At 42.3% G+C, this 23,359-nt stretch overlaps 1 protein-coding gene across 9 annotated transcripts in view; it reads left to right on the top strand.

Moving 5' to 3' along the window:
* PDE4D (phosphodiesterase 4D) overlaps nt 1–23,359 on the top strand; it is a 634,082-nt gene that overhangs the window by 429,101 nt on the left and 181,622 nt on the right. The window contains exon 1 of one of the 9 annotated variants that reach the window (XM_053408762.1): nt 19,332–19,449. The exons of the other annotated variants lie outside the window; for them this stretch is intronic. The gene's annotated coding sequence lies outside the window, so the exon portion shown is untranslated. Of the gene's footprint in view, nt 1–19,331; nt 19,450–23,359 lie in introns of those variants that run through there. 9 annotated transcript variants of the gene reach the window in all.

Genomic DNA, 23,359 nt, shown 5'->3' with positions numbered 1-23,359 from the left:
TCTCTCTCTCTCTCTCTCTCTCTCTCCCCTTCTTTCCTTCATCAGATGAGTCATTTGATGAGCTGGGAGGGGGCAATAAGTCTACACTTAATTTGATCACCCCCAATATTGATAGGCAGCCACCAGAGTGTTGGCCAAAGGTTAGCAACCTTTGAACTGGATGCTTGAGACAGCACCTGCAGGTGCTGCCACAGACAGTGGCGTAGCGTGGGGGGTGCAGGGGGGGCCGGCCGCACCGGGCGCAACATCTGGGGGTTAGGGGGCGCAAATTACTTGCCTTGCCCCGGGTGCTAACAACCCACGCTACGCCACTGGCCACAGATACTATCTGACAGTCGAGGTGTGTGAAACCAATATAAATAAACTTAGGCAAAGTGTAGGTACTTATCAGATCCAGCTACTGAGAGTCTCTCAAAACTATTCTTCATTCAGTACAAGAAAATTTATGTTAGGTCCCAGTTTGTAGTTCTGATCAAACAAGAGCATCATAACTCTGGCATTAAAAACCAAACATATAAATCCTCTCCAAATTAACATGCAAATGTTATCTCGTTTACAAGCTTTCCTTCACTGAGAGTAATGGTCTGGAACCAAGGTCAGGTATATTTCAAACAACCTTTCTGTAAGGAATGCCATTCAAGAATTGCCCAAGAATTATAGGGATTTGCAGGTCCTTACCAGAGCAGACCATTAGCTGTGCTAATGAAAATAGTTGAGAGAGAAGTGAAACCTGACAGCGCAGTTGTTATATTATGTTATGTTATTATTTTATCATTAAATTAAAATGCCATTTCTCCTGGGACAGGTCTACCTCAATTCAATTGTTCAGCCTCACTTCATTTTTGCGCTAGACTCTGCCTGAATCTTTATACTCAGAAGTAGGGAGGTTAAGAAATACCCCCCTTAAGATTGGAATCTTGTAGCACGAGTTGACAACATCGTGCCCTCTAATGTTGTTAAGACTATAACTCCCATCACCCCTGGCTAGGACTGATGGGGGTTGGAGTCTAACATCTTTGGGTGGGCATTATGTTGCCTAATCCTGCTATAACACACCTGGGAGTAAGCTCTCTATTGGAAGTGATGAGACTTACTGCTGAGTAGACATGCATACAATTGGACTGCTGGTGAACATAGTTATCTGACATATCCCAACTTGAGCAGAATGGAAAGAAAGTTAAAGGACTGTTCCATTCACCCAGCATCTAACTGTTCAAGTAAAAAAATACATACAAATATAGATTTTTGCTGGTTGGCATATGTTTGAGCCTATTTTTGTTTTCATGGACACAAAGGCAACCCTGTTATTGCACAGTTAATTTCCTGCCTTCTTGCTGATAGTGTCACATGGATCTGTGCAGGTTAATGAGATTTCCTAAATCCATGGCTTCTAGAGAAGTATACTGAGAAAGTACTGATTATTTCGAGAATGTAGATAGATGCTTGTCCCTTAAGAGGCCAATGTGTTTCTTTTCCATTTGAAGATAAATATTCCATGAGATTTTCAAACACTGGATAATGCTTCTCAGCATGAGCACAGGTAGCCACACCTAGAGAGATCCCCATAGGCTGCCCTAGAAGTCTGTCCACCCACCTGCTCCCAGCACACATGTGTCTCCCCATTTCTGGAATGCTCTCCCCAGAGAGACTCGCCTGGTGCCTGTGTGATATACGTTTCCGAGCACAATTCAAAGTGCTGGTGCTGACCTTTAAAGCCCTAAACGGCCTTGGTCCAGGATGCCTGAAGGAGTGTCTCCGCCCCCTTCGTTCTGCCCTGACACTGAGGTCCAGCACCGAGGGCCTTCTGGCAGTTCCCTCACTGCGAGAAGCCAAGTTACAGGGAACCAGGCAGAGGGCCTTCTTGGTAGTGGCACCCGCCCTGTGGAACTCCCTCCCACCCACCAGATGTCAAAGAGAAAAACAACTTCCAGACTTTTAGAAGACATCTGAAGGCAGCCCTGTTTAGGGAAGCTTTTAATGTTTGACGGACTACTGTATTTTAATATTTTGTTGGAAGCCGCCCATTGTGGCTGGGGTAACCCAGCCAAATGGGCGGGGTATAAATAAATTATTATTATTATTATTATTATTATTATTATTATTATTATTATTATACCTTTAGGCAGCAGGTAAAAACATTTACTCAGAAGTAAATTCCATGGTGTCCAGTGTGGTTTTCTTCCTAGTATGGTATGCATGTTTCAGACTACTACGCAACATGATGCTTCTTTTAGAGCATTTGTTTTTTTCATTCGCTATTCCGAGAGTGGCTGTAATACCTATTGAATATTGATTGTGAAGAAATTAGTAACAAATGACACAACGTCCAGGGAGGACCTGGGCAATATGATGCCCAATGTGAGGCCAAAATTTGATGCCCTAGCACCACCTTTCCAAAGCCAGGTAAGGGAGGCACTGGCTTTGGGGAAGGAGGTGTGAGGCTCTGGCAGGGTCTACCTAGATTCCTCCCTCCTCCTTCCCAAAGCTGGACAAGGGCTAACTAGGCTTTGGGAAGGAGGGACTCATAAGACTGTCAGAGCCCCATGCCTCCGTCTCAAAATCCAGCACTTCCTAGGCTTTGGGAAGGAGGCAGAAAGGACCCGCCTTGACCCCTACGCCCTGTGCGGAGAAACTGGTTGTGCTCTCCTGAATCTGCCTCTGCAACATCTTCTTTCTTCTCAATGAGTGCCCTAATTTGCTTCCATTTTGGGAAATGCATATCTAGACACATTTTTTTCTTCTTAAGGAAGAGAATTGTAAGCAGCTGACAAAAAAGCTACTTCCTTATACACAGATAGTAGTACGTACATAGATAGTTTGCCATGCTTCTGTAACTTTAAAAGAAACATATTGGGATATTAAATACTGGTTAAAATGCTTGTGGCAAACCAAACTTTTCGACGGTGCAAAAGCATTTTTAACATTATTTGAAAAATAATTTGAATCTCCATGGCATATCACCTTTTAATGTGCTTTTTACTGCCTCTTCTAGTGTCAAAGGGGCAATAAACAGGACTTGCAGTACAGTACAACAAACAAAATAAAATGAATAATAAAAAGTTTAAACCCAGAATTTGTTATCAAAATACTGCTGTGTTACTGAGCTATGAAGTAAGTTTTTCATTCAAGGGATGTTGGATTAAATGAAGCCTCTTCTCAAAAAGAAAGAAAGAAAGAAAGAAAGAAAGAAAGAAAGAAAGACAGACTACATAGATGCTTCAGCAAAGCATTTTCTGAAAGTTCCTTGAGCTTTGTGACTTCATGTCATTTTAATAAGGCATGTGCCAGGTCTTCTGGTTTTCGTTGATAAATTCAATTTTTACACCTTTTCCTCATGTTCTTTTCAGTACCAATAGTGCCTGCTTTGTGTAAACCAAGATAGCTGCTCTCCCACTGACTGCTTTGTAATGCCTTATATTTGAGACCAAACCACATTAAAATTTAAGGAAGCTTTGATCCATAGAGATTCAGTTCCACTTTGAAGGGATTAGTCCTTTTGGAGTTGAGAATCTTGTACTGAAAGCGGGCAGCGAGCCAATTCTACCTAATTTGATCCTATTTTTGTACTTTTTATTTTCCATCCTGGACTTAACCACCAAATACCCACCATGAACTTTCTAAACTAACCTAGCCTTCAGGTATGAACTGTAGGCAATGTTAATAAATTACTAGGAAGAAGCCTGCTGTTTTAGCCAGCCTTGCCCTTACTACCTGAAATCGAGCAAAGCCTTGATAAATTACAAGATACATGAATGGCAAGCACAGAATAGCCTTGTCTATCTCCTTAACATCTCATTAATTCTCAATAGAAGCTAGGACAAATAACCATTAGCGAAGGTTATTGGATCTTAAGAATTAACCAACAAATAACTTGCAAAAAGTAAATATTAAGAACCAGCCACAGTGCAACAGATGTTGGCCACAAGATAAGCAATGCAATTGTGTGCTTATTACATCACCATTATTAAACACAAAACCTCCAGTGTTTAGATAGCATTACAGTTATGAGGCAAATCAACAAAAAACAGGAAATTTATGCCTGGGAGTGACGTTTTGGGACGAGGAGAAGGGCTGTTCCTTGCCTGTCCAGGGGAAATATCATAGAATCATATACAGTGGTACCTCGGGTTACAGACGCTTCAGGTTACATACGCTTCAGGTTACAGACTCCGCTAACCCAGAAATAGTACCTCAGGTTAAGAACTTTGCTTCAGGATGAGAACAGAAATTGTGCTCTGGTGGCGCAGCGGCAGCAGGAGGCCCCATTAGCTAAAGTGGCGCTTCAGGTTAAGAACAGTTTCAGGTTAAGAATGGACCTCCAGAACGAATTAAGTACTTAACCCGAGGTACCACTGTAGTTAGCAGGGACCCCCAGGGTCATCTAGTAAAGCTCCCTACAATGCAGGAATCTCAGCTAAAGCATCCATGGCAAATGGTCATCCATCCTCCACTGATTTAGTTGATGGTTTACGTACTGTAAACACACTGATCTGGGCCACTTTGCTTCTCCTGGCTAGCATGTGGGAGAAACAAACCACTCTCCTTGGGTCAGCGTTATGTCAAACCTCAACTACAGATTATGGTTTGTTCTGAGTGGAACAAACCACAATCCCTAGCTCAAAGAAAACACTAAGCCAGGGATTGTCATTTGTTTCTTTCATTTACTAGCAGGGAGGAGCAAAGTGGCCAAAATTTGCATAGTCACACACACACACACAAAAACAAAGAAGGTCATGGTCTATGAACTCTAGAGACTCATGCTTCATGCCCCTGTTTCCTTTTGCTCTTGGAGAGGATTCTGGGGTCTTTGCACAAAGTATCTCAAGAAGCTTACACTCTGAGATCCCAGGTTCAGAGGACCCAAAAACCAAACTACCTTTCAGTTTTGCCTGCCTGCCAACAATGGAAGCATCTGGGAAGGCAAAGGGCAAGTGGTTTTGCAAGTGGCCCAATGCCTAGCTTTCTCTCTCTGTTCTAAATTGTACATCACCCTCTTTTCCAACATCTTACATAAGAACAGGGACATTGGTGGTCTAAACCACTGAGCCTCTTGGGCTTGCCGATCGGAAGGTCGGCAGTTCGAATCCGTGTGATGGGGTGAGCTCCCGTTGCTCTGTCCCAGCTTCTGCCAAACCTAGCAGTTTGAAATCATACCAGGGCAAGTAGATAAATAGGTACTGCTGTGATGGGAAGGTAAATGGCATTTCTGTGTGCTCTGGCTTCTGTCATTGTGTTCTGTTGCGCCAGAAGCGGTTTAATCATGCTGGCCACATGACCTGGAAAGCTATCTGTGGACAAACGCTGGTTCCCTCAGCCTGAAAGTGAGATGAGCGCTGCACCCCATAGTTGCCTCTGACTGGACTTAACCACCCAGGGGTCCTTTACCTTTTCTATTTCTTTCTTCTTCTTCTTTTTCATAAGAACATAAGACAAGCACTTAAATTAAATGTCCTATTTCTCACAGTGGCCTGTCTGTTGCTTTTGGGGTCCATCCAAGCACAATGTTCTTCCATTCCCAGACTGTTCTTCCAGCCCTTTTATTCTGTGGGAGAAAGTGACTGGGCCTAATTAACAATTTTGAAAATACATGGGAAAGTGTTCAATGATGTTGCACTGGAGATCAGCTCAAAGGACAGTCTTGAAAGGACTCATCAAGTATATCCAGGCTTCTTAAAAAGTATCCACATTTAAGCTACTAGGCACCGCCCCTTAAGCCAGGTCTTGGTGGATGGACCATAATGCTATGGCAGAGCACATGCTTTTCATGTAGAAGGTCCCCGGTTGAATCCCTGGTATCTTATGTTTGAAAACATTGGGTACCAGAGATGTGAAATATTTATCTGCTTGAAGAATAAATGTCAGTCAAGGTAGGGCTAACCGGACAAAAGTAATAAGCCTCACCATAAGACGGCTTCCTCTGTTCGTTAAAAGGTAAAGGTAAAGGTACCCCTGCCCGTACGGGCCAGTCGTGTCCGACTCTGGGGTTGCGCGCCCATCTCGCTTAAGAGGCTGGGGGCCAGCGCTGTCCGGGGACACTTCCGGGTCACGTGGCCAGCGTGACAAGCTGCATCTGGCGAGCCAGCGCAGCACACGGAAACGCCGTTTACCTTCCCGCTAGTAAGCGGTCCCTATTTATCTACTTGCACCCAAAGGTGCTTTCGAACTGCTAGGTTGGCAGGCGCTGGGACTGAGCAACGGGAGCGCACCCCGCCGCGGGGATTCGAACCGCCGACCTGACGATCGGCAAGTCCTAGGAGCTGAGGTTTTACCCACAGCGCCACCCGCGTCCCACAGCAAACCTGTGCAACTTTGTGCAAGCCCATGATTTCAGTTTTTACAGCCCTTGGTAACGCATTACTTTGCAGTCATTCTTTATTAAAAGCAAACAGCCTTCTTAAACACCTCTCAGAAGCATTTAATAACTAATTAAAACACTACTTAATTTACATTAATCTTCTCTAATTTACAAGATCAAATAAGGCAACTGTCTGAGGAACTGAACAGTGTCGTATGAGTTTAAAATGACTTACTGTCACCTAAAAATTCCCAGCTGTGGTTATGAGACTTTGGGCCCCCTGCATGTTACACAGAGTTGTGCGATTCTTTCATACATTTTTTTTTAAAAGGAATATCACTCACAGGAAGCTAGACTACTGAGTGAAGGACGGACATCCTTACATCCATTTACTTGCTTGTAAGCTACCACCCCACATGATTTTCCCTGTTGGAAAACATGCTGGAACCCATATTCCCCCCCCCCCCGTGGGTGGTATGACACAACAGCAGACAGATGTCTGGCAGGGCGAGAATTACGCAGCTCCTCACCTACCATTGGTAATTTGTTAATGCATTCAGCTTCTCTGTGGGTGGGTGGGGAACCTATCATGCAGAGCTATTTTTCTAGAAAAAGGTTCCAGAACTCACCATGAACACCTCCCTTATTCTCTTAGAACGGCAATGGCACCCACTTGAGAGGTGCCAGAACTGAGTTCCTGTGAGTTCCCCCTTAAAAAGCCCTGCTATCATGTAAAAGGATCATACTATGTGTAGTTTGGCTCAGACAGACTGCATGAAAATGGCTCAGTTGACAGGAGATGTTCCAGGTAACATGTAACTAATCAGGATATTACAGATTCAGAAACATAATAGATTCCACTGAATAATCATAGGAGAAAACCAAGGGCCATGTCTTATTTTTGTGGAGGCAATAACAAAAGAAGCAGCTACATCACCCTCCTGAATTCCCACCCAAGGGGTTACAGATTTGTTTATCTAGCAAGAACATGCAGTATGTAATGGGTAGCAATGGCTCTCAAATCAATCACTTGGAGCCTTTAAGTCAGGGGTAGCCAATAGGATGCCCTCCAGATGTTACTAGACTCAAACTCCCATCAGCACCAACCAGCATGGCCCATGGCCAAGGATTATGGATGTTGTAATCCAGCAACATATGGAAGGCAGATGTTGGCTACCCCTGACTTACAACTAGAAATTAGCTTCTTGTGCACAGTATTCCCTTTTGTTTAAATGAACTGCATTGCAACCAAGACCATGGCTTTTGGTTTCTGGCTGTGGTGCATTATGCCTGATTATTCTTTCTGTCTAAATCCTGCATGTGGCAGCTGGCGTGTACCAGGGGCCTGACATGGGCTGGGGAGCCACCAGGCCTGCAAGCTTGCATCACTGCTCAACTGTCTGTATGAGCAGGGGCCCTGTTTTAGCTCAATTGCAGCACAGATCTTGCAAACAGGAATGAGACTAGTACAGCTCTTACTGTCCAGGGACGGTCCATGGCTCAGTGGTACAGCACATTATTTGGATGGCTGTCCCACAACCTCTGGAGGGCTCAAGGTCCCCCAGTCCTAGCCTACACAGTACCTGCCTTGCTGTTACTTCCTGCTGTGGCCACTGGTTCAAAGGCCAGGGGTGTCTGCTTGAGGAAAGGGCATGGAAGACTATGCACTGCTGGGAATAGCTGCATCTCAATGGCAAAGTGTATATTTTTCATGTTAAAAGTCCTACATTCAATCCCTGACATCTCAATAGGAAGACCTTTGGTTTGGGACCTTGAAGAGTCATTGCCAGTCAGAATAAGTCCTTTCTGTGGATTTCCCACAGACATCTGATTCACCATTGGGGGAATAGGGATGCTGAATTGGAAGGACCTTTGGTCTGGTCCAGCTGAGCTCTTCTTAGAGCATATCATATGGACCAGTGATGCAATGGACAGGTTTTAAAAGTCATTTGAGAAGCCAGTGCTGCGAGAATCTATCTATTCCTATTTCCAGCCCCTTTTCTCTAAATAACAAATGCCCATCACTGAACGAGAGTTGACGGCTGAACTCTTCCTTAGGTAAAAGTTGCCTGGTATATCATATCAGTCAATGCCTTTCTATCAGGTTGCTTTCACAAGAGTTAATCATTAATATTTCTGTGGGCTGGGAACATAGTAATGCAAGCTATGCAACAGTTATATAAAAGTGTGCAAATGGTTGTTACCTGTTGGGCATGATGTATCAATTGCAGATATGGGCAAACTCAAGAAAAACTCTTGTTTCATTTTTAAAAAAATTACTATTTCTGATTTTACAAACAAATGTGTTTTTACACGTATCAAGAAGGAAAGAAAAAGAAAGAATGAATCCCAACTGAAAAGAATCTCTTTTAAGGAACTAGCATGTGTTCAGCCTGATCTTATGCTTTGCTAGTACCCAAATCCACAAAATCTCCCCTGCTGCTGGGTTCAGTATTTTTGTTGCAAGACCATGTAGTATTGAGTAGTGTCATACTTGAGGTTAGATTGCTGTGACATGCTCTGTGTAGGTCTGTTTTTGAGAAGCATTTGAGAACTGCAGCTGGTCCAGAATACGGTAGTTAGGATTCTAACTGGAGTTCATTCTGGGGATCATAGACCACAAATGCTTGAAAGCTGCACTGGTGACTGCTTGGTTTCTAGGCTCAAGTTAAGTTGCTGATCTTGCTAAGTGCTCTGGGTCGAAAGTATGTGATGGACCACCTCTTCCTCTATATCCTTAGCGAATGTTCAAGCTGCTCCATTTCACATCAGTTTTGCATGCATACATCCACACGGCTGTTCTGCCTTAATCTGCACATTTTATTTTTTGAAAACGGTTAATATTTAAGTTAATATTTAAGTTAATATTTAAGTTAATATTTAAGTACATAGTTTTGAATGCATTTTCTCACATTTACTATCTAAAATGTATAACCTTTTGCTAGATTTGGATATGATTGACAAGGAAGTGAAAGAGACAATGATTAAATGGGCGTGAGACTTCAGCCACACAATATATTTAGAGCAATGAGAGAAACTTTGGCAGGAAGATATAAGATTTACTGCCTGTAGTACAATAAAAGAAAATTTCATCAAAATGTTCTACAGGTGGTATTTAACACCAGTCAAATTAGTAAAAATCTATAAGCTGAAATCCAACCTCTGTTGGAAATGCAACAAGGAAGCTGGTACAATAATGCATATTTGGTGGAGTTGCACCCCAATTAAGTACTTCTGGGGAGAAATACATGAGTTGGAAAAAAATGCTTAAAATCCCATTAGCGAAAAAAACAGAGGCTTACCTACTGGGCTTTTTAGGAAAAGAAATACTGAAATCGAAAAAAAGAATTTTCTTATATGCGACCACCGTGGCTAGGATAGCAATAGCATCTAAATGGGAAGCTAAAGAACTACCTACCAAGGAGGAATGGATTCTCAAATTAAAGGAATATTTAAAATTGGCTAAATTAACAGCATCCATACGACAGTAGACAAATCAAAAACTAAAAAATGAATGTCAATGCTTTGATGATTATATGTCAAAATATTGCTCTAAAAAAGACATGCTAATGTGCTTAGATTAAGAATGTAAATGCATCAAAACAAGAAATTATCAGTGGCATATGTATGTATATAGAGAAAATAAAAACAATCAGAATGCAATGATAAGGGTAAAATTTCTTCTAGAGAAGATGAGTAGTGGTGGAGGGAAATTAAACAGGGTGGTGGGTTTATTTTATTTTGTTTATGTTTTTCTTTTGCTTTTTTGGATATTGTATAATGATTTAATGTATAATCCTTTAATGTTTCTTTTCTGTTATGTATTATTTTTCTTTTTTTATTAAATTGTATGATGGAAAATCTAAATAAAAATACCAAAAAAGGAAGAAAAAATAGATGGGAGATTATCAGAATGTGGCACAAGGCTCACCCATTACAGCACTTTCTTGCTGGGTCGTGCAGATTGTTACAGGTTACGTGGAATTTGCTTAGCTAGTGAATCTCCATTCATTTCTATGCCCGAGACGAAACACATTGCACAAGAGAGAGAGAGACATCTAGTGGTTAAGACTGCGGTCTGCTGCACAGCAAACCTAACCCCGGATGTGTTGTAGAAAAATGTACAGCACACATTCAGTTCCAGTTTTTCCACCTGGATAATGGAATTCATCTACAGCCTCTACCTGAACCCAGTGGAATTCCCTTCAAAATTGCAGAGGCTCAATTTAGGTGTAACATGTAGAAAGGTATACAGTGGTACCTTGGGTTACAGACGCTTCAGGTTACATTTGCTTCAGGTTACAGACTCTGCTAACCCAGAAATAGTATCTTGGGTTAAGAACTTTGCTTCAGGATGAGAACAGAAATTGTGCTCCTGCGGTGCAGCAGCAGTGGGAGGCCCCATTAGCTAAAGTGGTGCTTCAGGTTAAGAACAGTTTCAGGTTAAGAACAGACCTCTGGAACGAATTAAGTACTTAACCTGAGGTACCACTGTAGATGGATCTGCTGCATAATGAAAGATACAAGTACTGTAGTATTTGAATTTCAGATTGGTTGTTTCTCGCAATGAGATTTTGAATACTGTACACATAATTTGAGGTACTCCTGTGCCATTTGTTTATTTCTTTACCTTTCCTTGAATGGAACCAGCATATGGGCTTCTCCACCCCACCCTTTTACCCTTCACAACAACCATGCGAGATGCATTAGGCTGGGTGAGAGTGACTGGCTCAAGGCCACCCAACACTCTCCATGGCTTAGTGGCGGTTTCAACCCAGATCTCCCTAATACCAGTACAGGGTAGCCAATGTGGTGCTCAGCAGATGTTGTTGAACCCCCAGCTACCCTCGGCCTCAGCCAGCATTACCAGTGCACAGGAATGGTGGGAAATGGGGTCCAACGAGGTATGGAGAGAACCTTGTTGGCTATCCCTGTCATAGTCCATTACCAAAAAGTATCCCTTTGTTACACTCATCTGTTCTCCAGGCTAATATTCCCTTTTGTATCTTCTTCAAACTCATGTACAGGGGAAGGGCACCTTCAAAAGGTCTCATGTTCAATCCCTGGCATTTTCAGGTAGGGCTGTGAATGGAAAACCCTGGAAAGCTGTATAGGTGTTGCTGGATTGGGTGGATCAGTGATCTGATTTTGCATCATCCTCACCGTCATCCTCATAATTTATTATTTATATCCTGCCCATCTGGCTGGTTTTCCCCAGCCACTCTGGGTGGCTTCCAACAAAAGATTAAAAATACAGTAAAACATCAGACATTAAAAGCTCCCCTAAACAGGGCTGCCTTCAGAGGTTTTCTAAATGTCATATAGTTGTTTATTTCTTTGACATCTGATGGGAGGGCGTTCCACAGGGTCGGTGCCACTACTGAGAAGGCCCTCTGCCTGGTTCCCTGTAACTTCGCTTCTCACAGTGAGGGAACTGCCAGAAGGCCCTCGGCGCTGGACCTCAGTGTCCGGGCAGAATATCTTGATGTTTTATTTTTCATTTTCTAATCGTAGCCCTGATGTCTTCTAAACACCATTCATGGTGCCCGTTTTGATCCTAAAAAACCTAGATGGATGTTTGTAATATACATAAATTGTTTTTCTGCTTTGAAAGTGGTAAATAATACATGAAAACAAGTAAAACATTTAAAAGGTTAGAGATTGTCAACTTGCCTTCCAGGCAGCAGGTTGAAACCTGTCCTGCGTTCAGACAAAAAAGGGATGCAGGGGGGTCGTTCTCAGTGGCTCTACTCTGGTTAGATTATTCCCTCCCCAGGGAGGCTGGGCAAAGGGTGGGCTAAAGTTTATTTCAAAAGTGCTATATTCTGGTTTGATTAGTTTTTGGCCTTCACTGGTGTTCATTTGGTTATGGGGTCTGGACAGAGTTTTAATGTATTGAATTTTGTTTTACGCCATTTCACAGTAACAAGAGGGTTTCTGATATCTGAATAATTAAATATGGTTGCCTTTCTTGAGATTTGTGGCATCAGCAAATGTGATAAAAATAAGTTAATTTAGATAGATATTTATATTACAAAGTGGACTTGTTAATATTCATTTATACTTTATGCATTTGGTCTGTGTGAGATACTTACTGATTTCATCAAGTTAGCTTGCATCAGTCCCAGCTAATGAGTAAACCATACAAATGGAATTCTCTATATTTTTAGCTGTAGCTGATTGGTTGATTTGGGGGGAAATTGTTTTGATGTACACAGTGATTAAGTGGCCCTGCTGTCTGAAGAGATCTCGTTTATAATCTGCTGACTAAACTGCATCAGCAAAGTCTGCTCTGTTATGCGCTGTAGAACAACTGTTTTTGGTTCTAAAACAATAACAAACTTCTTTTTCTTTTCAGGTAAGTTCAAAAACATTTATTTCATTGGTTGCAACAAACAGGTAGGACAGTATATTCTGCTCCCTTTTCTATGTGACTAAGTCTACATATCTTGAATGCTTAGAGGGTCATACTAGGCATTGGGATGTATGCAAAGTAATGAACTATTTGGATAAAAATCTCTCAGATTGTGTGTGTGTGTGTGTGTGTGTGTGTGTGTGTGTGTGTGTGTGTGTGTTATAATTGGTCCTTGTGGTTACTGGGGCTTCCTCTACTCAGTCCTTGATGGAAGGTGGGCTAGATTCTTGGATTTGTGAGATCCACCATTTGTACTTACTGATCTTGGCCCATTCTGGTTTGTTCAATCAGAATTAGTAAACTGGATCTCAGAAGGTGGAAGAAGCTGAGTTCTGCTGGTTCTTAAAGAGACTGCTTTGAAATCCCTCCTTTTAGATCTTAACAACTTTCACCCTGTTTTACATTTTTTGATCACGATACTTCAGCATTTGATGGCAAAGCAGCTCCAGTTTTTCTTGGCTGAAATGGATAGCTCACATCTATTTCATGTTAAGTTGTGGGTGAACATATCAGATGACACAGCGATTCTTTAAACAGTTCTTGTTTATTCACAGGCCAGAACAGAACTGAAATGAAGGGTTCAGCCAGCCTGGTTATATAGAGCTCCACTAGAATGCAACAGTAACCATTTTCTGTAACTATCCAATCACTGAACGTCACTTTCGATCCCTTCTTTGCATATGTGGACCTGAACTATCTACAGTATCCCCCTGCTGGCCCAGGGCGAGAACTTCAGTAAATAACATTTCAGTCTATCTCCTACCTCAATTATCAGACAGGAACTCCCTTAATTGCCTGGCGAAGGGATGGACAAATCTGTCAATTTAAGTTTCTTTCAATTTCTCTGCATGTTACACATCACAGAATCAGTCCCATGAGCCAAGCTGAGGCCAGCTGTGTGCAACCTGTAATAATCCTTGGAACAATTTTATGGATGTAGCTTTTATGAGTTCAGAACAGCCTTCTCCAGCCTAGTGCCCTCACAATCTTTTGGACTGCAGTGGTCATGCTGCTTGAGACTGATCGGTGTTGTACTCCAAACCATCTTAGAAGGGCACATTGGAGGAAATCTGTTGCAGAGCGATTCTGCTTATATATTTGAAGCCTCCTGGAAAACAACAGAGAAAGTGTTACAGGAAATATTTGCTGTCCTGTAGCTTACCCTCTTGGACCAAGACCACTTTGAAAGTTTTATCCTGAAACACGTCAAGGTGCCTGCTCATCATTTGCTAAGGCTCTTCTATTCCATCTGAACTAAAATTAGGCTTCCTCTGTGTTTTTTGAGATGCGGATTGTCCTTGGATGATCACTATCAGCTAAAAACAGAGAGGAAAAAACAGCTTTGTCTTGAGGATCCATTAATAGGATGCAGAGCAGCAGTTGTGCCCTCTTTCTCACATTTGCCAAAAGATGCTGCTTGCCTGCTAATGTCACGTGAAGCAAACATTGTCAACCATCAGGAGTGAGCAACAGCGATAAAGCTCGTTTATGAAGTTGTTGTGAGACTCTGTGTGTAGATCGGCCATTCCAGCTGCATGTCTTCATGGGTTTGCGGGGAGATGTGTATGTCTTGGGTATACGCGAAGGCCAGTGTTTTGTAGTGGTTAGAGTAGGAATTGGGAGACTCAGGTTTAAATTTCCACTCAACCAAGAAGCTCACCAGGTGACTTTGCACCACTTGCTGGCCTGGTATGCATATCATGCAAAGCAAGACCGTCATGGCCTCATGTGAACTTGTAGACTCATTTTGCTACTGTACTGCACTGAGCTAAGCCATGATTTGTCTTAGCATGTTGTTTGAACCTAGGCTTCAGACATCTTGCAAAGTTACATCTCAGGCCTGTAGCACGTAGTGAAATGGGGGATTTCATATCAAATTTCAGTTGCACTCCAAAGCAGTTCATTTGGTGCATCTTTTTTTGCATACTGTCTTTGATTGCTAGCCCAGGCTTTCTTTCATCCAAAAGAATGGACTATTTTATGTGTGTGAATCCCTTACTTTGTGTTTTAACTCTTTGGTATCCTTTATATGCCTGTTTTAATGTTTTTAGACTGCATTTTAATGATATATTTTAAAAAAATGTGCACCATTTCCAAAATATTAACCAATTGATAAATACTCTTAAATAAATAAATAAAATAATTCCAGACAAAGGGTTTACATTTATTTGGCCATAATCTTAATGGTAAAAGGTTTTTATTTTCCTTCCACCACATTGAGATTTGTTGTGCTAATTGATTTAAGCACACGTTGGAACAGGAAGGGAAACAGTTGCCATGGTATAAAAAATTGAAATTAACTTTGTTTGATGCTTTCAAGGTTTGCATTGTTTAGCGAGGCTTGCTAAATTAATTTTGAAAACAAATATATATTGCAAATTGGTGTTGTGATAGCTGACATAGTAATTATATAGCCACTGTGGCTTGAATGCAAAATCTTTTGTTCATATTGGTTTGGTATTCATTCTGTTTAGTTTTATGATAATATGTAAATTAGTGAAATTAATATTGTGAGACTTGGGAGGTAAATAGTGTCTCTAGAAAACAAAAAGATTTCTCTGAAATTAGAAGCACCATTGTTTAGCACCTGTGCAGCAGCGAAATGTTATATAACAACTTAAAGTACAATTGAGTTTTATTCAAAAGAAGAAAAGCAATCACCTTGCTCCACCTGCAAATTCCAGGTGCCTAGCTCTGGTGTGTGGAGATGCGTTACTCAAGGAGAAGCTCATTATTGGCAGTGCATGATTTACCACAGAACAAAAGGCAGGTATGCTGAGGAGAACAAGGGTTTAAGTCCTGTTTTAAGAGGAAGCGTATTCCTCCAGCAGTTTCTCCATCTTGGTGCTTGAAGGTGTGGTCTGGTCAGACTTCAGGAGACTCAGAGTTCAGGAGACTCAGTTCCATGACTAGGGCTGTGGCCCATCTAAACTGGCCTGTTTGTTGTGTGTCATTGAATATTTCAAGTGGTAATTGTGGCTGCATTCAAATATGGAAACGTGTGGAGTTTGCTTCCCTCTAGATCAGGGGTGGTGAAACCTCCAATCTCCAGGCCCATACCCTCCAACATTTCTCCAATGAAAATAGGGATGATGGTGGTAGTAGTAGTAGTAGTAATTTATTTATTTATTTATTTATTTATTTATTTATTTATTTATACGTACGTACGTACGTACGTACGTACGTACATACATACAGTGGTACCTCGGGTTACATATGCTTCAGGTTACAGACTCCGCTAACCCAAAAATAGTACCTCAGGTTAAAAACTTTGCTTCAGGATGAGAACAGAAATCGTGCTCTGGTGGCGTGGCGGCAGCAGGAGGCCCCATTAGCTAAAGTGGTGCTTCAGGTTAAGAACAGTTTCAGGTTAAGAACGGACCTCCGGAATGAATTAAGTTCTTAACCCGAGGTTCCACTGTACATACATACATACCCCACCCATCTGGCTGGGTTTCCCAACAGAATATTAAAAACACAATAAAACATCAAGCATTAAAAACTTTCCTAAACAGGGTTGCCTTCAGATGTCTTCTTAAAGTCAGATAGTTGTTTATTTCCTTGACATCTGAAGGGAGGGTGTTCCACAGGGTGGGTGCTATTACTGAGAAGGCCCTCTGCCTGGTTCCCTGTAACTTGGCTTCTCGCAGTGAGGGAACCAGCAGAAGGCCCTCGGAGCTGGACCTCAGTGTCAGGGCTAAAGAATGGGGGTGGAGACGCTCCTTCAGGTATACTGATGATGATGATGATGATGATGATGATGATGATGATGATGATAACAATACTGTTTATACCCCGCCCATCTGACTGGGTTGCCCCAGCCACTCTGGGCGACTTCCAACAAATTATAAAGCTACAGTAAAACTTCAAACGTGAAAACCTCAGTGGCTCACAAGGCTGTTTTCCTCAAACCACGCCCCCCTGGTCCATGTCTGGCATCACATGTGACCTCAGGTGTTGGGCAGGTAAGGGCATGGAACAATCAGGAGCGTAAATTGAGCTCCCAGTGAATTCTTCATTTGCAAGCAGGACTTCCTGACAGTGACTCCTACAGAGACCAGCTGCATGGCGTCCCCCCCCTAGGAACTCCCTAGCGCAACTGAGGGTGCCTCGATGTCAGTTCCGATCAGCTGAGTCCCTTTGATGCTGTCACCCAGCGTCAGTGGCTTTTCAGGGTCTCAGACAGGGATCTTTCCCATCCCCTTCTGCCTGGTTCTTTTAACTAGACATGACAGGTATCGACTTAACAAGGGATTAAACTTGGAATCTTTTGCATGCCAAACATGTGTTCTGCCGCTGAGCTATGGCCTTTCTCCTGTCAAAATTGGTTGCCAATTTTGGACTTCTAAATTTTAATCCTCAAAGTGCAATTACTTTTAATGGCCTACTCTGCAACACTTTTTTTAAAAAAATAAAATAAAAGGCAAATGACTATAACATCAGTTCCTTATTTAGCTCTGTGCCTCTACAGTGCTCCCTCTAATTCACTGTTTTGCTACAATTTGAATGAAGGATGTTTTATACATGGCACACACGCTTACTTTCAGTCTGATTCCAACCCACCATGACTTGTGTCTAAAAATGCGCTCTGGGCCTTTAAGAACTGGGTTTAAGCATCCCAGAGCCCCATCACTTGCAAAAGGAGAGTGTTTCTTGTATCTAGCTTTGCAGTAAGCTGAGTGGAGTTGTCAAAGTCATTCACTGTAATCAGAGAAAGGCACAAAGGGTTCTGGATGAAAAAGCTGCCAAAAGGGCTGAAAATAATCTACATGTCGGAGACACTCTCTGGAATGGCTGATGCCTCACAAATCATTATGCCCCATTGGAACAGGAGCTGCTTCCTTACGTAAAACGAATGCCTCTTTGAAAATGGAGAGGGGAACCAGAATTAAGGTGGAGAGAGAAGCAGTTGGTTCCTACATTTACCAACTAAAAATCATTTACATGTGGTGGGGGCCATTGGGCTGCTGGTGTGAAGCAGCTCCGTTGGCCATACAAAATAATATTTTGAGGAGAGGTGTACACACACACACACACACACACACACACACACACACACACACAGGAAGCTGCCATTCTGAGTCAGATCCTTGGTCTAGCATAGTACTGGAAGAAGCACAGATCACTGGAAGAAGCAATGATTCTTCAACAGCAACTTCGTTGGACTGGTCATGTTGTGCGGATGCCTGATTATCGTCTTCCAAATCAACTACTCTATTCCGAACTTAAAAATGGAAAGCATACTGCTGGTGGTCAACAATGGAAACCAATGTCCCCACTGTGGAAGGACGTGTGGGTCCAGAATTGGCCTCCACAGTCACTTATGGACTCATTGTTAAAACCGTGTTTATGGAAGACAATCTTACTCGGCTCCAAGTGATCGCCAAAGACGAAGAAGAAGACACTGACCGGCAGCAGCTCTCCAGGGTTTCAGACAGGACAATCTCCACCCTACCTGGAGAGGCCGAGTATTGAACCTGGGACCTTCTGTGTGCAAAGCGAGCACTTTGCCACTGAGCTGTGGCTGGTTCTCAGTCCTTCCATGCATCTTTTAAAGAGAAGCATCAGGCAGGCAGATGGGAGAGTTGTGCACCTTGCATCACATGCAGGGAAGGAAGGAATGGGTTTCTGGGAATGAATGACTGTCATGTGAGCAAGCTTGAGTTAATTTTATTGAATGAGAGCCACTGTGGGTAGACATTAGAGACGACTTTCTCGGCCTTGGGTGCCCAGATGTTCTTGAATTACAGCTCCCATCATCCTTGACCACTGGTCATGCTGGTTAGGAATGATGGGAGTTGTAGTACAACAACATCTAAGGACCCAAGGTTGAGAGAGGTTGAATTAGACGGCACTGTTTCCCAGACTTGGGGTCTCCAGCTGTTTTGGACTACAATTCCTATCATCCTTGACCCCTTGTCTTGCTAGCTAGGGATGATGGGAGTTGTAGTCCAAAAACAGCTAGCGACCCAAGTTTGGGAAACCCTGAATTAGAGTGTTAGGCTTGGGAGAATGGGGTTCATATCATATTCAGCCACGAAGTTTGACCCCCCCTCCCTCACAAGGTTGTTGTAAAGATAAAATGGGGAGAGGGACCATACGTACCATTCTGCTTTCTTGGAGGAAGTGTGGGGTTTTCTTTTAATGTAATGAATAAATACTAACAATATTTGCCTAGATGCCAACTGGATACTCACTGCATGTTTTTCGCCTTTGCTTGATTTCACCCTGAACACATTCATATGTTATTGAAAGAAAATGGGGGCCGTGTAAGTGTATGGTAAGGAACAAAGGAACTGTTAGCTACATCGGTGCTTTGCTCCTGCGCTCTGTGTAACTTCTCAGCAACACGCCACTTGCTCTCTCCTAATCGGTGCTATATTTATAAACAGCTTTACTAGGAGAGTTTCTCCCTTCAGTAATGAGATAAGGTCCCTGAATGCAGCCAGTGTTCTTGCTCAGGGCAAGTGTCACGCTGCAGGAAATCCTGGTTATCCTTTCTACCTTGTGCATGCTCTCAGCACGGCCGAAAGCACAGCCCAAGGAAAGGCATTTCGTCAGAGAGCTACAAGTAATTTTCTCATTAGTGTGACGCACCTCCAGCTCTGTGGCCGGGTCTCTCTGCACATTAGCCGGGGATTGTTTGCAGCCTGTAAATGGCCTTTGTCTGGGAACCACTGGGAATAGCTGCCCCTCCAAGGAACAACAAGAAGTAGTTTCTTTTCTTGAAGTCATACAGGTATCTGAACTTGCCTGCTGTGGGTTGATGTTGTTGACAGTCCCGTCTATCTATAGTTTTGTCTCAGGCCCGCAGCACGTAGCGAAATGAGGATTTCTGATCAAATTTCAGTTGCACTCATAGTAAGCATTTCACTCGGTACGTCTTTTGCATGCTAGCCTTTAAATGCTAGCCTTCTAAACGAGCAGATTAAAAGTTTAGGAGATTACTCTGACATAAGTGTATCGCACTTGAATTAACAACTTAGAATGGGGAAGACCTGCATGAACATTTCAAAGCAAAAAAACAAATGCATTTAAATGGAAGCTGGCTAATTGCTGAATTTGGTTATTCAGTGATCTGTGTCAAATGCTGTTTAGTAGCGACTGAATTTGATGCTTCTGAGACTGGGATTGATTTTGAAGTTTGTCGGGTTACAGTCAGTGCTTTTTTTCTGGGGGTACGCATACCCCTGAAGATTGTGAATCTTTATATTTTTGTCCATTTACTGTATTTATTTTTCCCAATTTGAACTATAAAATGGTGATTTTCTTGAGTCAAAATGAGAGTACCCCTAAACTTTTTTTAATTAAAAAAAAAAACACTGGTTACAGTTATCCTGAGGAAAGCAATGTGTCTTACTTCCAAGTAAGTGCATAAGTGCTAATTCCACTTACTTGGGAGTAAGCCCATGGAATCCAATAGGACATGAACCTACCATATAGTAGACATGATTAGGATTGCACTATGCACTTTCATGTTGGACAATAATATTCCTTTCTTTATCTGTGTTCTGCAAGTGAAAGAAAACAAAAGAAAATGCACTACAGCCATTCTTCAGGATGGGGGTGGGAACCCAAATAGCAAAATGTGTAATTAATGGGTATTTGTTGAGACACTTATTGATGATAGTTTCCCAGTCTACTTTGTTGGTTTTTAATTTCATCTAATCCTGTAGGAAGCACATTTTTTGTGTGGAAACATATTCACATAACACAACTTTTTTTTTTATTACTTACCTATCCTTTTTTTGATTTAACATGCATGTGTATAACTCTTCCTTGTTTTGACAATACCATGAAACATGTAAGTTGCAATCCTTTACTTAGTTACCTGGAAGGGGCACCCACTGAACTCAGAAGTTATATATTGGGTTGCACTGTTGGGCTACTGTTTTTTCTCAGCATCAGGCAGGTTTTTAACTTCCCTGCAAATGATTTCCCCACCACCACCCAAAAAGCACACATTATAAATATTATTACACAAACGCAGCTCACGTACCACTAAACTCAAGTACAAAATAATAATAATGAAAGTCAGTTCCAAAACCATTTATAACATTACGCTTATAGTTGGAAATGGATAATTTACCTGTCAGATGTTTGTATTACTTGTGACCATACACATTAGCCAAATGAATGCACGTTATAATTTTGTAATACAACCTATCTGACGAAAGAAAGGTATTAATACATAATTACTTTTTCCTTGGCTTTTTGTTCTTCTTCCATGATTTAGCAAAACAAATTCAAATTAAATATATATAATATCAGTCCTTGTTTATTGCAGGTATGAAAGAGTAGGTTGCTTCTCCCCCCTCCCTTTTTTTCTACCCTGTCAGACAGGCTTTTCACTTTCATGAAAATGATTTGTTTTCAGAAAATATGCTGGCTGATGTGTGTTTAGATACAGAAAAATCCTGTGTACAGTGGTATCTTGGGTTACAGACACTTCAGGTTACATACGCTTCAGGTTACAGACGCTTCAGGTTACAGACTCTGCTAACCCAGAAATAGTACCTCGGGTTAAGAACTTTGCTTCAGGATGAGAACAGAAATTGCGCGATGGCGGCAGCAGGAGGCCCCATTAGCTAAAGTGGTACCTCAGGTTAAGAACAGTTTCAGGTTAAGAATGGACCTCCGGAACGAATTAAGTTCTTAACCCGAGATACCACTGTATTTATCCCAGTCCAGGAATAATGTGCAATATGGAAAGCACTTATTGAAATGGGTTCTTTACAGAAAGAAAAAAAGTAAAAAGCAAACATCGCCCAAATCTGTGCAGATTTCTCATTGCTGGATTACAGCTTGCGTGGCGAGTTCCCGCCCCCCACCAGGATAAATAAAGACACGAGACACCATAATTTAAGGTTAATTGGGCGAATTAGGCCACAACTTTATTGAATTTCAGGAATGAGAGGCATTGGCTTAGGCATTGGTCCTAACGACTATCCGGAGTAAAAAGCAAACATCGCCCAAATCTGTGCAGATTTCTCATTGCTGGATTACAGTTTGTCAGTTTGTCTGGTGTTTTTAGCTGTGACAGCATCACTCAATTGTTTGGATGGCAGGGTTGAGGGAAGAGAGAGCTCGCCAGGAGTGCTGACTGGCTAGAAAAACCTGGCATGTAGCAGCAAGCATGCCCCCTGGTGCTGCATGCCGGGATCCCTGGACTCAGCTCAGAGTGTCTATTAATTAATGCAACTATTGAGAAATTGCAAAGACAGCATAGTGTAGTATAGTGTAGTATAGTTGGCATATGACTGAGGGTCAATACCCATTTGGCCATGAAGCTCACTGGGTGAATCTTGAGCCGGATACAGTCTCTCAGCCTAGCCTACCTCACAGGGTTGTCATGAGGATAAAGCAGGCTGGGGAGAGACTAATCTACATTTCATTGGACTACTTGAAGAAAATACAGAATATGGTAGCTAGGTAAGCAGGCAGGCATAGTTAGAAGATGCCCTCTGGACCAATAATCCAGGCTTTCTCCTCTCCAGAGATTATAGTGTTAAATCACCATTCCTATTCAAATTTGAATTTTATCCTTAACAGTCTATCGCGTATATTTGGGTTTTCTTAGGTTTTCAGACTTTACCAGAGGTGTTGCTTAGGCACGGTGTGGACATAGTACAGAATTTAGAGATAACTGTATTTCATTAACTGCAAATAGACAAATTATTAAGTGTACTTCATGGCTGAAAATGAGATGCAGGAACTGGAACTTTTATATAATTTTGTAGACTCTTTTCTTTCATTCATCCTTTGGGTTATGTTTTGAGATCTGTGGCAGAATATTTTGCTTCCCTGTAACCCAAGAACATTGCCTTCGTCAACTCACAGTTCTCTCCACGTCACTGCAATATCTAATGACAGTGTCAGTATCAATAAACTTCTAAAAATTAACATATCACAATAGTTGGCTTTTGGAGCTGATCTACTTTCCTCTTTTGCTCTGGGGTATTCTGTTACTTGAAAAGAGATTCGAGAGTAAGCAAAAGAGCATCAAGCCTTGCATCTTACAATGCATAAAAGCCTTGCTAAACTCAATGGCAAGAGATACTGGCGCTCGTTCTCATACTGAAAGAGTGGGAACTGCAGCAAAATGTTGCTGGGCATCCCCACTCTGAAAGAAGGGTTTATTTCTCATGGCCCCAGTCAGCCTGGAAAGAGAGCCTTGTAGCGCTATTCAGGCCTTAGGGGAGAGGGATGGAGGACACAGTTTCCTCTCCCTGCGCTCTGAGGTCATCGCCTGCTGAACTGTGTATTTATTAGAGGGTTGCCAGCCCCAAATGTGAGCATTTTATGGTGAGATAACTGTGGGAGGCTCCACCCGCTCACAGTACCGCTGATCACCTCCACGAGTTGTGAAGAGGGTAGCCTCCTAATCTTGTATTATTTTTATTTATTGTTGATTTAATTTATATCCCACCATTTTCCAGGGAGTCTTCTCTTCTCATGAGGTGGCCAAAGTATTGGAGCCTCAGCTTTAGGATCTGTCCTTCCAGTGAGCACTCAGGGCCGATTCCATCAGAATGGATAGGTTTGGACTTCCGGGTTGGCGCCATCGACTAATGGCGGATTCCCTCCAAGCTCCGGAGGGAATCTGCTCAACAGGGGTCGGGTTCTGTCGCGGCGACGACGCGGGGACC

Source organism: Podarcis raffonei, chromosome 11, assembly GCF_027172205.1.
Source record: "Podarcis raffonei isolate rPodRaf1 chromosome 11, rPodRaf1.pri, whole genome shotgun sequence".
Classification (NCBI taxonomy): domain Eukaryota; kingdom Metazoa; phylum Chordata; class Lepidosauria; order Squamata; family Lacertidae; genus Podarcis; species Podarcis raffonei.
The sequence above is the reverse complement of the archived record's forward strand: the minus strand, read 5'-3'. Positions and strand labels throughout refer to the sequence as shown.